General features: G+C 43.0%; 1 protein-coding gene across 1 annotated transcript in view; it reads right to left on the bottom strand.

Moving 5' to 3' along the window:
* Positions 1-9,593, bottom strand: part of LOC126427219 (ankyrin repeat and protein kinase domain-containing protein 1-like) — a 106,903-nt gene extending 97,310 nt beyond the window's left edge. The window contains exon 1 of the mRNA XM_050089459.1: positions 9,503-9,593. The gene's annotated coding sequence lies outside the window, so the exon portion shown is untranslated. The remainder of the gene's footprint in view (positions 1-9,502) is intronic.
* Positions 9,594-14,935: the final 5,342 nt, after the last annotated feature.

Raw genomic sequence — 14,935 nt, 5'->3', positions numbered from 1 at the left:
CTGTCCGCTGAGATTTAAAAATAAAGCATGCAAAGCCACACCCGTCTTTTTCACTAAATCATTCTGTTTTTACGTAAATAAAAAAGCACCATTCTCTGATTCGCGTGTTATCTCCGCTACAAAACCTCCTAAGGGAACTACTCGGGAATGTCTTTCTTTTAATTCTTCCGCATCTCACAGTCCGACATCGCAGCTTAATAATGAACTGCCTCTCTTCTCGTTATTTCACGTAGTTACTGCGACAACATACACTACTGGCCATTATAATTGCTACATCAAGAAGAAATGCAGATGATAAACGGGTATTCATTGGACAAATATATTATACTAGAAATGCCATGTGATTACATTTTCACGCAATTTGGCTGCATAGATCCCGAGAAATCAGTACCCAGAACAACCACCTCTGGCCGTAATAACGGCCTTGATATGCGTAGCCATCGAGCTCGGATGGCGTGTACAGGTACAGCTGCCCATGCAGCTTCAACACGATACCACAGTTCATCATGAGTAGTGACTGGCATATTGAGACGAGCCAGTTGCTCGGCCACCATTGACCAGACGTTTTCAATTGATGAGACATCTGGAGAATGTGCTGGCCAGGGCAGCAGTCGAACATTTTCTGTATCCAGAAAGGCCCGTACAGGACCTGCAACATGCGGTCGTGTATTATCCTGCTCAAATGTAGGGTTTTGCAGCGATCGAATGAAGGGTACCGAGCCGCGGGTCGTAACACATCTGAAATGTAACGTCCACTGTTCAAAGTGTCTTCAATGCGAACAAGAGGTGACCGACACGTGTAACCGATGGCACCCCATACCATCACGAGGGGTGATACACCAGTATGGCGATGACGAATACACGCTTGCAATGTGCGTTCACCGCGATGTCGCCAAACGCGGATGCGACCATCATGATGCTGTAAACAGAACCTGGATTCATCCGAAAAAATGACGTTTCACCATTCGTGCTCCCAGGTTCGTCGTCGAGTACACCATCGCAGGCGCTCCTGTCTGTGATGCAGCGTCAAGGGTAACCGCAGCCACTGTCTCCGAGCTGATAATCCGTGCTGCTGCAAACGTCATCGAACTGTTCGTGCAGATGGTTGTTGTCTTGCAAACGTCCCCATCTGTTGACTCAGCGATCGTGACGTGGCTGCACTATCCGTTACAGCCATGCGGATAAGATGCCTGTCATCTCGACTGCTAGTGACACGAAGCCATTGGGATCCAGCACGGTGTTCCGTATTACCCTCCTGAACCCACCAATTCCATATTCTGCTAACAGTCATTGGATCTCGACCAACACGAGCAGCAACGTCGCGCTACGATAAACCGCAATCGCGATAGGCTACAATCCGCCCTTTATCAAAGTAGGAAACGTGATGCTATGTATTTCTCCTCCTTACACGAGGCATCACAACAACGTTTCACCAGGCAACGCCGGTCAACTGCTGTTTGTGTATGAGAAATCGGTTGGAAACTTTCCTCATGTCAGCACGTTGTAGGTGTCGCCACCGGCGCCAACCTTGTGTGGAAGCTGTGGAAAGCTAATCATTTGCATATCACAGCATCTTCTTCCTGTCGGTTAAATTTCGCGTATGTAGCACGTCATTTTCGTGGTGTAGCAATTTTAATGGCCAGTAGTGTATAAGTCTTTCTTATTAATTTCGTCCAAATCAAAACCTCATTCTAACTTGTTTATCATTTCATTACGAGAGTGGTCCCCGTCCTCGGAGCAGTTCAGATCGCAGCATTTACCAGCTGACGTAATCAGTAGACTTGGACATTGTTTCTATGTTTCGATACAGTGTATCGATACGTGGAACTGTCTCAGTGTTTCGAAACGGCTATGTTTCACTGTTTCGAAACAGTGGTGTTTCATACCGCTCTGTGTCGGATACCGGGACCAGATTCGATCTCGAGCCAGACACAGAAACTGTATCGCTGTTTCAAAATAACGCTGATTCAGTCCACTTGTGCTTGGAACGGACTAATTGTGTCGAAACAGTGACGTTTCATTCCGCTCTTGTCTCGGACGAGATTCGGGCACGGTTTGTTGTTGTTGTCGTCTTCAGTCCTGAGACTGGTTTGATGCAGCTCTCCATGCTACTCTATCCTGTGCAAGCTTCTTCATCTCGCAGTACTTACTGCAACCTACATCCTTCAGAATCTGCTTTGTGCATTCATCTCTTGGTCTCCCTCTTCGATTTTTACCCTCCACGCTGCCCTCCAATGCTAAATCTGTAATCCCTTGATGCCTTAGAACATGTCCTACCAACTGGTACCTTCTTCTTGTCAAGTTGTGCCACAAACTGCTCTTCTCCCCAATTCTATTCAATACCTCCTCATTAGTTATGTGATCTACCCATCTAATCTTCAGCATTCTTCTGTAGCACCACATTTCGAAAGCTTCTATTCTCTTCTAGTCCAAACTATTTATCGTCCATGTTACACTTCCATACATGGCTACACTCCATACAAATACTTTCAGAAACGACTTCCTGACACTTAAATCTATACTCGATGTTAACAAATTTCTCTTCTTCACAAACGCTTTCCTTGCCGTTGCCAGTCTACATTTTATATCCTCTCTACTTCGACCATCATCAGTTATTTTGCTCCCCAAATAGCAAAACTCCTTTACTACTTTAAGTGTCTAATTTCCTAATCTAATTTCCTCAGCATCATCCAACTTAATTCGACTACATTCCATTATCGTCGTTTTGCTTTTGTTGATGTTCATCTTATATCCTCGTTTCAAGACACTGTCCATTCCGTTCAAATGCTCTTCCAAGTCCTTTGCTGTCTTTAACAGAATTACAATGTCATCGGCTAACCTTAAAGTTTTTATTTCTTCTCCATGGTTTTAATACCTACTTCGAATTTTTCTTTTGTTTCTTTTACTGCTTGCTCAATATACAGATTGAATAACATCGGGAAAAGGCTACAACCCTGTCTCATTCCCTTCCCAACCGCTGCTTCTCTTTCATGCCCCTCGACTTTTATAAATGCCATCTGGTTTCACGAAGCTTAAGGCTTCCGAAAATAAAGCTTCATTTCTAATTGACTGTCCTATTCCGAAATGGCGTAATATCTCCTTTATAAACACCAACAATCAATAAAATAACGCTCATTATTCGCATTCAAAATAATAAAAATGTGAAAAACATTCAGTTAAATTACACATCTCTTATAACATACACTTTCTGCAACTACAGTCAAGCTTGATAAATGTATGAAGACGCCACTGATACACGAATCACAAGATCCATTGCTGTGGTGGAAAGAAAATTGTGTGTTGTTTCCTACGCTGTTTGAAACAATGAAACGGCGTCTTTGTGTTATGGCCACCTCTGTTCCATGTGAGCGCATATTTTAAAAGCACGGGCAAACAATAACAGCTTTCAAGCTAAAAAGTATCAAAAATGATATTTCTAAACTAGAACTTAGAACAGATACAGTAGATCTATACAGAAATGAAACAGTAAAATTTCAGATGATTTTGTTCTCTGGCAAATATGCACTGAATTTGTATTTGACTGGATTTTGTTTAGCCCACTAAATCTTAGATGTAGCTACCTTATGAGATCATTTTTCTCAGATTTGTTGCACGCAGAAGACACCTCCGTATTTGCTCACCATTCAGTGAGTTTAATTTTTTTTTGAGTACATTCATTTATTTATGTGTTCGAGAATAATTATCTGATTTATGTATGTATATGTTTGTCTGTTGTAAATGTGCTATGTTTGGTTATTACACACTATAGGCATCTAACTTGTGTATCATAGATAATTCTCAGGCAAACCAACAACAGTACTTAGAAACTTTTGGATTTGGCTTTCAGATGCTGTGATAAAAATTGCATTTCGACAGCAACTTAACTTTATCTCTGGTTTCCTGGGGAAGTTTGTAATAAAATGATAATATATCTGCTTGTTGTGAGTACTTGAGGGATCTTGATATACCTGTACTTCAAACAAACTTCCTTAACAAGAATTGTAAGTAGCGTAGAGCCAGATCTGCCATGATATAGGTCTCACAAAGGCATTACACTGTATGAATTGTTTTTAACTTTAGTTTGGATTTTATACTTCAAGGAAACAGACCGCAAACAATGGAAAATTTAACTGTGAGTAAGAAAAGTGTGAGTGGCACACTCATAAGTGTAAATTCAGTGCCTCGCTTCCCAGAATGCTATCTCAATAAATTATATTCTATGATATGCCTTTTGAAGAGGACATACAGATCATCACTCATGAAATCTATCAAAATTAGGCACTAGAATACAGGGAAACGAGTTTGGCAAAATCTGTTACGTCAAACATACAAACTCTGACACCAGCCAATTGAAAATATGAAAGTCACATGACACGAAAACAGCGCATTTGCTGTAGCAAATACGAGACTGCCAAGACACCTAAGTGAAATTTTCATACTTTCAGCGATATGATTGGCGCTCTCTCACCTTATTTGTGTTTATGTGGCAATATTTGTACAGTAGACACTCAATATGATATAATGTGTGGGCCTATACAATTACGAAACACGAACTGTTTCACTGTTTCGAAACCGTTTCGAAACATTATATTGTACTGTCTCATTTGTTTCGAAACAGTTGCGTGTTTCAGTTTGCCCATGTCTAGTAATCAGTAAAGCTGCATGCCCTCGGGAAAAATTACGGCTGTAGTTTCCCCTTGCTTTCAGCCGTTCGCAGTACCAGCACAGCAAGGCCGTTTTGGTTAGTGTTGCAAGGCCAGATCAGTCAATCATCCAGACTGTTGCCCCTGCAACTACTGAAAAAGCTGCTGCCCCTCTTCAGGAACCACACGTTTGTCTGGCCTCTCAACAGATACCCCTCCGTTGTTGTTGCGCCTACTGTACGGCATGGAGAGCTGCATCAAACCAGTCTCAGGACTGAAGACAACAACAACAACAACAACAACATGTCTAGTAATCAGTAACGTTAGGTACCAGTAGCAGGTGATAACGACTGCTACCCCGTTAGTGGGGAAGACCGCCCGAGCTGTTGTCTGCCACTGTGACTGGCTGCTCTGTTCGGAGACGGCGTGCCAAAACGCTAACTTATTTATTATTAATATTATGAAAACTGTGCATTAAAGTTCCTTGACACTAAAATAAAAGCATATCTAACTAGCAGGGTATCGCCGCTTATTTCAAAATTCATAACAATGAGCAAAACTAAGAACAAAAGTTAAACAAAAATAGAGACGAAGCACTTCGGGTCACTGAAACGCGCGAACAAGCGAACTGGAGTGCGGGTGTGGTGCTTAATCACTCCGAAAAGAGCAGTCATAAGGCACGGACGGATACATTGTCTGGTGTGATCAACAATGGCTGGATTGTATAGGGAAATGTTAACTCCAGAACAGTGAAAAGCCGGCCGGAGTGGCCGAGCGGTTCTAGGCGCTACAGTCTGGAGCCGCGCGACCGCTACGGTCGCAAGTTCGAATCTTGCCTCGGGCATGGATGTGTGTGATGTCCTTAGGTTAGTTAGGTTCAAGTAGTTCTAAGTTCTAGGGGACTGATGACCACAGCAGTTAAGTCCCATAGTGCTCAGAGCCATTTGAACAGTGAAAAGAATAAGTAAATCTCTGATCAATGACCGGTGTTAGCAGAGAGGGCTTGTTAAATAATCAGTTACGTGTGAATTGTTAAACAGACGGTGGAAAAGATTGTAATTCACAGTTTCCCGTGTTCTGCTAGAATAAACACGACTGGCACCCCAAAAAAGTAACAGACTCTGCCATGTAGTAAAAGTCCCTCGCTAGCATTTTATTAGTCTCAAAACCACAGATCTGCGACCTCGGTGCTGTTTTCTGCACAGGGGATACGTATTGAAGACTGCTTGGCTTTCACTCTGAGCGTTGAAAGCAACTAGACACGTTGCGTGTGCTGCATTCTCACAACAAATGGGAACAGTGACACGTAGACTTGGCCACTGTTTCTATGTTTCGATACAGTGTATCGATACGTGGAACTGTTTCACTGTTTCGAAACTGCTATGTGTCACTGTTTCGAAACAGTGGTGTTTCATTCCGCACTGTGTCGGATAACCGGACCAGATTCGATCTCGAGCCAGACACAGAAACTGTATCGCTGTTTCAAAATAACGCTGTTTCAGTCCACTTGTGCTTGGACGGACTAACTGTATCGAAACAGTGATGCTTCATTTCACTTTGTCTCGGACGAGATTCGGGCACGGCACAGATACGGAAATACGTTTAACATACTACTTCATCGAACTATTTCAAGAGTGTCGAAATCTTTTTGACACACAACAGCATGATGCTTAAGATTTCCGAAAATAAAGTTTCGCTTCTAATTGACTGCTCTATTCCGAAATGGCGTAATATATGCTTTATAAACACTAACAAACAATAAAATAAAGCACACTATTCGCATTCAAAATAATAAAAGTGTGAAAAACATTCAGTTAAATTACACATCTCCTATAAAATATGCTTCTCTGTTCACGCACAGTAATCACATTAAAAAAACTCAAGTAAACCTACAACATTTTGAATTAGAAAAGGCGTAGTGTGGCAGTTTTTAGACATATACGTAAATTGAATGTACTTTCAAGCAATGTGATTGACGGATCATTGATAATATAATGGTGAACGGGAAGAGCTGGGAAGCATGGTGGATTTATACTAATGATTTGAAACACCTTGAGGGACAAAAATTTTTTTCTCTTATATTTCGTTATTTTTTCGAATTATGTGGCTTTATTCGTGAGTCTATAGTCAATGTGCCTATTCTCCACAATGTGTGCATGAATATTAGCGGGCCGGGTATATATTATCCATACTAACGAAATTTGGGAATCCCAGCAGCGTATCCGTTGTTTCTGCAGTTTGTTCCCGCCTCCAGTACTATTACAAAACACAAAACTGTTTCACTGATCCGAAACAGCGTATCGAAACATTACATTGTACTGTTTCATTTGTTTCGAAACAGTTACGTGTTTCAGTTTGCCCATCTCTAGTGACACGTAATGTGCGGTAACACAGGGAGGTAGGTATTTGGAAAGATATAGATAGTGTTTTCTCAAAGTAAAGTTCTTTCACGCCATAATAGACACACCACAATATAAAGGAAAGAAAAAGAATGCAGGCTAGAGGGCAGCGCTTGTGTCTCCCGCAGATAGAATGCTTGCAATTACATCACTGCCGATTAATGTCCTGATTCAATGATGTAAACAAAGTCGAAAACTAATCGATCTCTGGTGCCACGAGAGACGCACGCTCGCAACGGATTTCGGATATTACCAAACTTTTATTCTAAAAAACAATTATTAATACTATCAACATTTAATTCTAAAGTGCTTTGCTGTACATTTGCGTGACGTCACACGCCGCGATTTGGTGATACAGTACCAGGTGCTAAAAGCTGGGCATACGTCGTGTTGGACTAAATCTTTATGAAGCTGGTGGTTATCGTAAACTTGAGTCCTGCTAAAATATGCCGAACTGCCGCAATGGCGCGTTGAGGGCGTCTCAAAAAATGTCTCATTCTGACAATCTCGTGTGATAGGTATAACAGACTGTGGTAAGTTTTACACAAACGAATTATTCCGTTCAGCAGTTATTCAAGTTTTGTCCTGACACCCCGTCTACTGAAAATAAAGGAAAACAAGCTGCGACATTTCCACGAATTCAAAAAGTGGTTCAAATGGGTCTGAGCACTATGCGACTTAACTTCTGAGGTCATCAGTCGCCTAGAACTTAGAACTACGAGGGCTATCCACAAAGTACATTACGTTTTGGAATTAAAAATAAATAAAGTATTGGAAATTTTTTTATTATATACAGATGAAAGCCACACTTTACTTTTCTACATAGTTGCCATTTAAATTAAGGCACTTATCGTAGCGATGGACGAGCTTGGAAATTCCTTCGTCGTAAAATTCGGCCGCCTGGGCCTCAACCACGTGGTTAATCAGTAACCCGGTAGAAATACGATTTTTGTGGATTTCCTGGAAAGAGGCACTACAATAGACTCTCAAAGGTATTGCCAAACTCTGCACAACCTCAGAAGAGCAATACAAAACAAGCGCAGGGGAACGTTGGGCTAAAGATCTTGCCGATTCACGACAACGCCCGGGCCCACAAGGCAAACGCCACTCGTGAAGTTCTCGAATCTATTAAGTGGGAGTTGTTTCCTCATCCGCAGTACAGTCCCGACCTGGCACCGAGCGACTCCCACTTATTTCCAGCAATGAAGAAGTGGTTGGCTATGCAGCGTTTTGATGACGACGCACAGCTTCAGGAAGAGCTAACCACGTGGTTGAAGGCGCAGGCGGCCGAATATTACGACGAAGGAATTTCCAAGCTCGTCCATCGCTACGATAAGTGCCTTAATTTAAATGGCAACTATGTAGAAAAGTAGTATTTAAGTGTGGCTTTCATCTGTATATAATAAAAAAAATTTCCAATACTTTATTTAGTTTTAATTCCAAAACGTAATGTACTTTGTGGATAGCCCTCGTAATTAAACCAAACTAACGTAAGGACAGCACACACATCCAGGCCCGAGGCAGGATTCGAACCTGCGACCGCAGTGGTTGCGCGGTTCCAGACTGTAGCGCCTAGAACCGCACGGCCACACCGGCCGGCGCCACGAATTGAATGGTGACCTTTACTTCAGGTCTATGGTCACAAATTTATTTTTCTCATGAGACTACCGGTTTCGGTCTGTAATGACCTCTCCAGATCTGTTTTATAAAAACATGGCACCAGTATATTAGGATATGTTTTTATAAAACAGATCTGAAGAGGATAACTATAGATCGAAACTCGTAATCTGACGACAAAAAAATTTGCGACCATAGATGGCTCTGAGCACTATGGAACTTAACATCTGAGGTCATCAGTCCCCTAGAACTCAGAACTACTTAAACCTAACTAACCTAAGGACATCACGCACATCCATGCCCGAGGCAGGATTCGAACCTGCGATCGTAGTGGTTGCGCGGTTCCGGACTGAAGCGCCTAGAACCGCTTGGCCACCGTGGCCGGCTGCGACCATAGATGTGAAGTAAAGGAAATTTATAGAAGGAAAACAGTTTGTTCGACTAAAAAATAAGTATTATGTCGCGCTATGCTGTATCGGTATTCCCGAGTAATAAGGACGGCATGCTCTTATCGTACCACATGTTTACGTGTGCAGTACTATAATTATGTCGTTCCCTACGTTTTAAGAAAGTGGAATCGTCCTAGCGGCATCCTATTCGCAACCACCCAGTAATTTTCAAAGACGTGGCTACAATCTGTGAAGCGCCAGAATTTACGGGAACAACGGTGGGCCTGCTAATACAGGCAACATTCTCAATACGAAATTCGCGAACATTTTGAGAGCATAACAGAAAATGCTTTAGTTTATCTATACCGGACTCGACTGAGAACGCAAAACAACCATCGCTACGCAATAAGATAAATTGAAAACATGCGCACGAATTAAAAGAAGTCGTCCTTACCTTCCTAACGATGTGGGCGTGTCAAAGAAGCTTGTCCGCGCAGCAGCAGCAGTAGAAATTATCAGTTCGTCACCTCACTCCGCAACTCGCTCGCAAGTAATGCGACGCTGCACGGAAGCGTCTGGAGGTCACCACGCTGCCAGTGTTGCCAACGACTGAATGGACGGCGGTACCAACTGCACTGTGTCGCGTGTTCAGAAAAACTAACGGCGTGATGTAGTCTCGTAATCAGGGACGTGCCGCGTCAGCTATTAAGGAAAATAAGTTTCTTCCAGCAAGCATCTAAGCTGTGGTAGCGAAGTCTGGGATGGTCAGATTAACAAATATATAGCGGCATCAGAAGCCAATTCTCAGTCACAGTAATCGAAGTGTACTATTCGAAAAAGAGGAAAAATTCTGTATCAGTTGTTCGCGTACTGTAACACACTGATACATAGCACAGCACAGGACAACATTCGAAACAACCAACTGCCAGGACACATTTATGAGTGACGATACTGATAAATAGCAGTTCCATAAACAGCGCATGTGTGTTTGTATGTGCCCATCTGAGTACATACGTGTGTGTGTGTGTGTGTGTGTGTGTGTGTGTTTGTAAATACACACAGAAAGCCTCTATCAAGTCCATGGTAGAGGCTACTTACACAGTAACAGTCACTGCTTTTCTTTCTATTCCATTCCAGAGGGCGGAAGAAATGACTGCTTTATAGCCTCTCTGTGCGCTGTATCAGTCTGATCTGTTTTCGCTGGCTCTACGATAGTGATACATGGGAGGCTGGTCTATGTTCCCAGATACGTCACTTCAATACTCTCAACTATTCCTCAAACTTTGGAGGTAGGCTTTCTCAGAATAGTTGTTCTACAGCGTGTTACAAAAAGGTACGGTCAAACTTTCAGGAAACATTCCTCACACACAAATAAAGAAAAGATGTTATGTGGACATGTGTCCGGAAACGCTTAATTTCCATGTTAGAGCTCATTTTAGTATCGTCAGTGTGTACTGTCCTTCCTTGATTCACCGCCATGATTTCATACGGTATACTCTACCTGTGCTGCTAGAACATGTGCCTTTACAAGTACGACACAACATGTGGTTCATGCACGATAGAGCTCCTGAACATTTCACTCAAAGTGTTCATAAGCTTCTCAACAACAGATTCGGTGACCGATGGATTGGTAGAGGCGGACCAATTCCGTGACCTCCACGCTCTCCTGACCTCAACCATCTTGACTTTCATTTATGGGGGCATTTGAAAGCTCTTGTCTACGCAACCCCGGTACCAAATGTAGAGACTCTTCGTGCTCGTATTGTGGACGGCTGTGATACAATACGCCATTCTCCAGGGCTGCATCAGCGATTCCATGCGACGGAGGGTGGATGCATGTATCCTCGCTAACGGAGGACATTTTGAACATTTCCTGTAACAAAGTGTTTGAAATCACGCTGGTAAATTCTGTTGCTGTGTGTTTCCATTCCATGATTAATGTGGTTTGAAGAGAAGTAAAAAAATGAGCTCTAACATGGAAAGTAAGCGTTTCCGGACACATGTCCACATGACATATTTTCTTTCTTTGTGTGTGAGGAATGTTTCCTGAAAGTTTGGCCGTACCTTGTTGTAACACCCTGTATATCATCGTCTGCCAGTTCTGGGTTTCAGCATCTGCATGGCACTCTCTCGTGAGTCAAACACACCTTTGGTTGTTCGTGCTGCCGTTCTCTGTATACGTTCAATACTTCCTAGCAGTCTTATCTGTAATGGATCGCACACACTTTATCACTGTTCTATGACGCACAGCACGAGAGATTTGTAAGCAGTCTCCTTTGTTGCTACCCAAAGTCCTGACTGCAAACCAAAGTTTGCCACCTGTCTTACCTAAGACAGAGCCTACATGGTCATTTCGTTTCATATTCCCACACTGAGTTCTTTTCATGAGCTGACTGAAGGGAATTGATACTGACACTACAATTATAGAATAGAACATTCCAGCGTCTTTTTGATATGAGCAATTGCACATTTCTGTACAACAAAGCAAGTTCGCAATATTTCCTGCACTTGTCGCTTCATCTGCATAGACACTGAGATTACTTTTAGTATTTTAGCGAAGTAATTGAGATGCAAGATGAGTAGGAAGGATCGCAACACACTTACCTGGGGCACACTTGAAGTCAGTTCCACACCTGTGGATAGGTCTCCATGGAAGCTGCGACTTCCCTAACACAAAATTCTTTGTTTGTGTGCGTGTGCGTACGAGCGCGCGCGTGTGTGTGTGTGTTTGTGCGTGCGTGCGTATGTGCGTAAAAGAGACATAGGCAGAGAGAAAAGCACATCACCAATGTGTGGAGATCGCCCTACGATGTCTCTCATGCTATTGTAGGTTATTGCTCGACATGACATATCTTTTGCTGGTCGTTAATGACTGTCAACTTCCTCCCCTTTGACTGGCTGATGGAAAGCAAATTCCGTATTTAATTTCATCGTTCTGATGCTAATGTGCCATTGGATTTCTGTGTTTTAATTTGCTTGCAACTAAATGATACAATTTCTAGTGGCCTGTGAACATTATTCAGTATGAGTCGTGCTTTGCACGTTTTAATAAAATAAAATACAGGATTGTTATATATCGGTTTATAAATTTGAAGTGGAATCCGTAACGATGCAAACAAGGCTGTTTACTAATGTTGTTACTGCTCTTTCTATGGACACTTTGTCTCAGACATCCCTTACTACTAGACTGAGTAAGGGCTGGTGTTAAATTCGTTGTCTATAAAAACGAGCTTGAACTATTTTCTAATCGCAGCCACCTTTTTTATGACAATCACAACAGAAATAGGTCTACATACTAACGTTAGCGTCCTGGTGGCTTACTAGAGAAGGTATGGTGAGTACAGATGAATGTGTGACTATGAAGTACTAAACAGCCTTTTATTATGTCGGCATAATTAGTAGTGCAGTTAATAAGTGGCAGGAATATGTAAGCCCTTCTCGTAAGTATCCAGCTATTCCGCTGTCTTATAAGGCCATTCTGTCTACTCAGAAAGTGGAATTAGCTGTGAAGTGAGCATCAAATTTTCTGAACAGAATTTCTTTCTGCAACATAACGTCGCCTTTAATGGCGTAAGGATTGCGTGTAAGCGATCTGCAGCCATAGAATATAATTACGGTGTCAGTACAGGCATGGCCTCTTCAGAAGTACCGCTAATTCTGTGGGCGCATTTCATAGGCATCATAATTACTGGCATTCGGTTCGTGGAATGATCTAGGTGTAAAGCCTGGGGAACCGTGGTACTACTCAATTCGTTAGAAAATCAAAATTTCAGTCTCACCACAGTTATTTAAAGGAAATAGGAAGCCCGGGTTCACTGGTGACGGACAAGTCTGTGATTGTTTTACTATTTTAATTTGACTCAAAACAGACTTTATTATAAACTTCAATTCGAACATTTGCCCTCTTACTGATGTAATGTAAAAGTCTTCACTTTGATTGAATTACATAAACACAAATAAGAATCATATTATTTTGCGTCCGCAAACAAAATCATTGATAGTAGGCACCGTGAATAATCAATAACAAACAATCGTTGTTGTTTAACCATGTCTCAAGAGACTAATAACACTAAAGTTACACAGCCACATCATAACACATAAACGTCCACAGTGAAACATGCTTATACTAAAACTACAAAATCGGCCACCAAGGTCGCAAAACTTACACATAGGAATAATAACAAGTTGCACGTTCATTAAACATACACAAATGATTAGCATAGGTGTTGAATAAGAAAAGCTAGTAATAACTCAACCAATAAAATGACTTACAGAAACTCCAATATTAACAAGGGGGCCACACTTAACTAACGGACATAATGACTCGGAATGATTCCCAAATTGCACTTAACTTTATAGAACAGCGTTAAGGCCCACAGCAGTGTTTGGAAGTAACAACGCTACGGCCGGCAGGCAATGCGAGCGTTCACTCCCCACGGCTTGTGCACAGGCTCACATAGCAGGCGGTGTATATTCGTAAATAGTCCGACCGGCCTCACAATGAGCGGTCCTGACAAGAATCCATAACCGCATCGACACCAGGAAACGAGCAGACTTCAGAAATGGCCTGCAGCACAAATACACTACTGGCCGTTAAAATTGCTACACCACGAAGATGACGTGCTGCAGACGCGAAATTTAACCGACAGGAAGAAGATGCTGTGATATGCAGATGATTAGCTTTTCAGAGCTTTCACACAAGGTTGGCGCCGGTGGCGACACCTACAACGTGCTGACATGACGAAAGTTTCCCACCGATCTCTCATGCACAAACAGCAGTTGACCGGCGTTGCCTGGTGAAACGTTGTTGTGATGCCTCGTGTAAGGAGGAGAAATGCGTACCATCACGTTTCCGACTTTGATAAAGGTCGGATTGTAGCCTATCGCGATTGCGGTTTATCGTATCGCGATATTGCTGCTCGCGTTGCTCGAGATCCAATGACTGTTAGCAGAAATAGGAATAGGTGGGTTCAGGAGGGTTATACGGAATGCCGTGCTGGATCCCAACGGCCTCGTATCACTAGCAGTCGAGATGACAGGCATCTTATCCGCACGGCTGTAACGGATCGTGCAGCCACGTCTCGATCCCTGAGTCAACAGATGGGGACGTTTGCAAGACTACAACCATCTGCACGAACAGTTCGACGACGTTTGCAGCAGCACGGACTGTCAGCTCGGAGACCATGGCTGCGGTTACCCTTGACGCTGCATCACAGACGGGAGCGCCTGCGATGCTGTACTCGACGACGAACCTGGGTGCACGAATGGCATCATGATGGTCGCATCCGTGTTTGGCGACATCGCGGTGAACGCACATTGGAAGCGTGTATTCGTCGTCGCCATACTGACGTATCACCCGGCGTGATGGTATGGGGTGCCATTGGTTACAAGTCTCGGTCACCTCTTGTTCGCATTGACGGCACTTTGAACAGTGGACGTTACATTTCAGATGTATTACTACCCGTGGCTCTACCCTTCATTCGATCCCTGCGCAACCCTACATTTCAGCAGGATAATGCACGACCGCATGTTGCAGGCTGTGTACGGACCTTTCTGGATACAGAAAATGTTCAACTGCTGCCCTGGCCAGCACATTCTCCTGATCTCTCATCAATTGAAAACGTGTGGTCAATGGTGGCCGAGCAACTGGCTCGTCACAATACGCCGGTCACTACTCTTGGTGAACTGCGGTATCGTGTTGAAGCTGCACGGGCAGCTGTACCTGAACACGCCATTCGAGCTCTCTTTGACTCAATGCCCAGGCGTATCAAGGCCGTTATTACGACCAGAGGCGGTTGTTCTGTGCACTGATTTCTCAGCATCTATGCACCCAAACTGCGTGAAAATGTAATCACATGTCAGTTCTAGTATAATATATTTGTCCAAT

The sequence above is a fragment of the Schistocerca serialis genome, chromosome 11 (genome assembly GCF_023864345.2).
Source record: "Schistocerca serialis cubense isolate TAMUIC-IGC-003099 chromosome 11, iqSchSeri2.2, whole genome shotgun sequence".
NCBI lineage: Eukaryota > Metazoa > Arthropoda > Insecta > Orthoptera > Acrididae > Schistocerca > Schistocerca serialis.
Note: the sequence above shows the minus strand (reverse complement) of the source record. Positions and strands in the feature narration are given on the sequence as shown.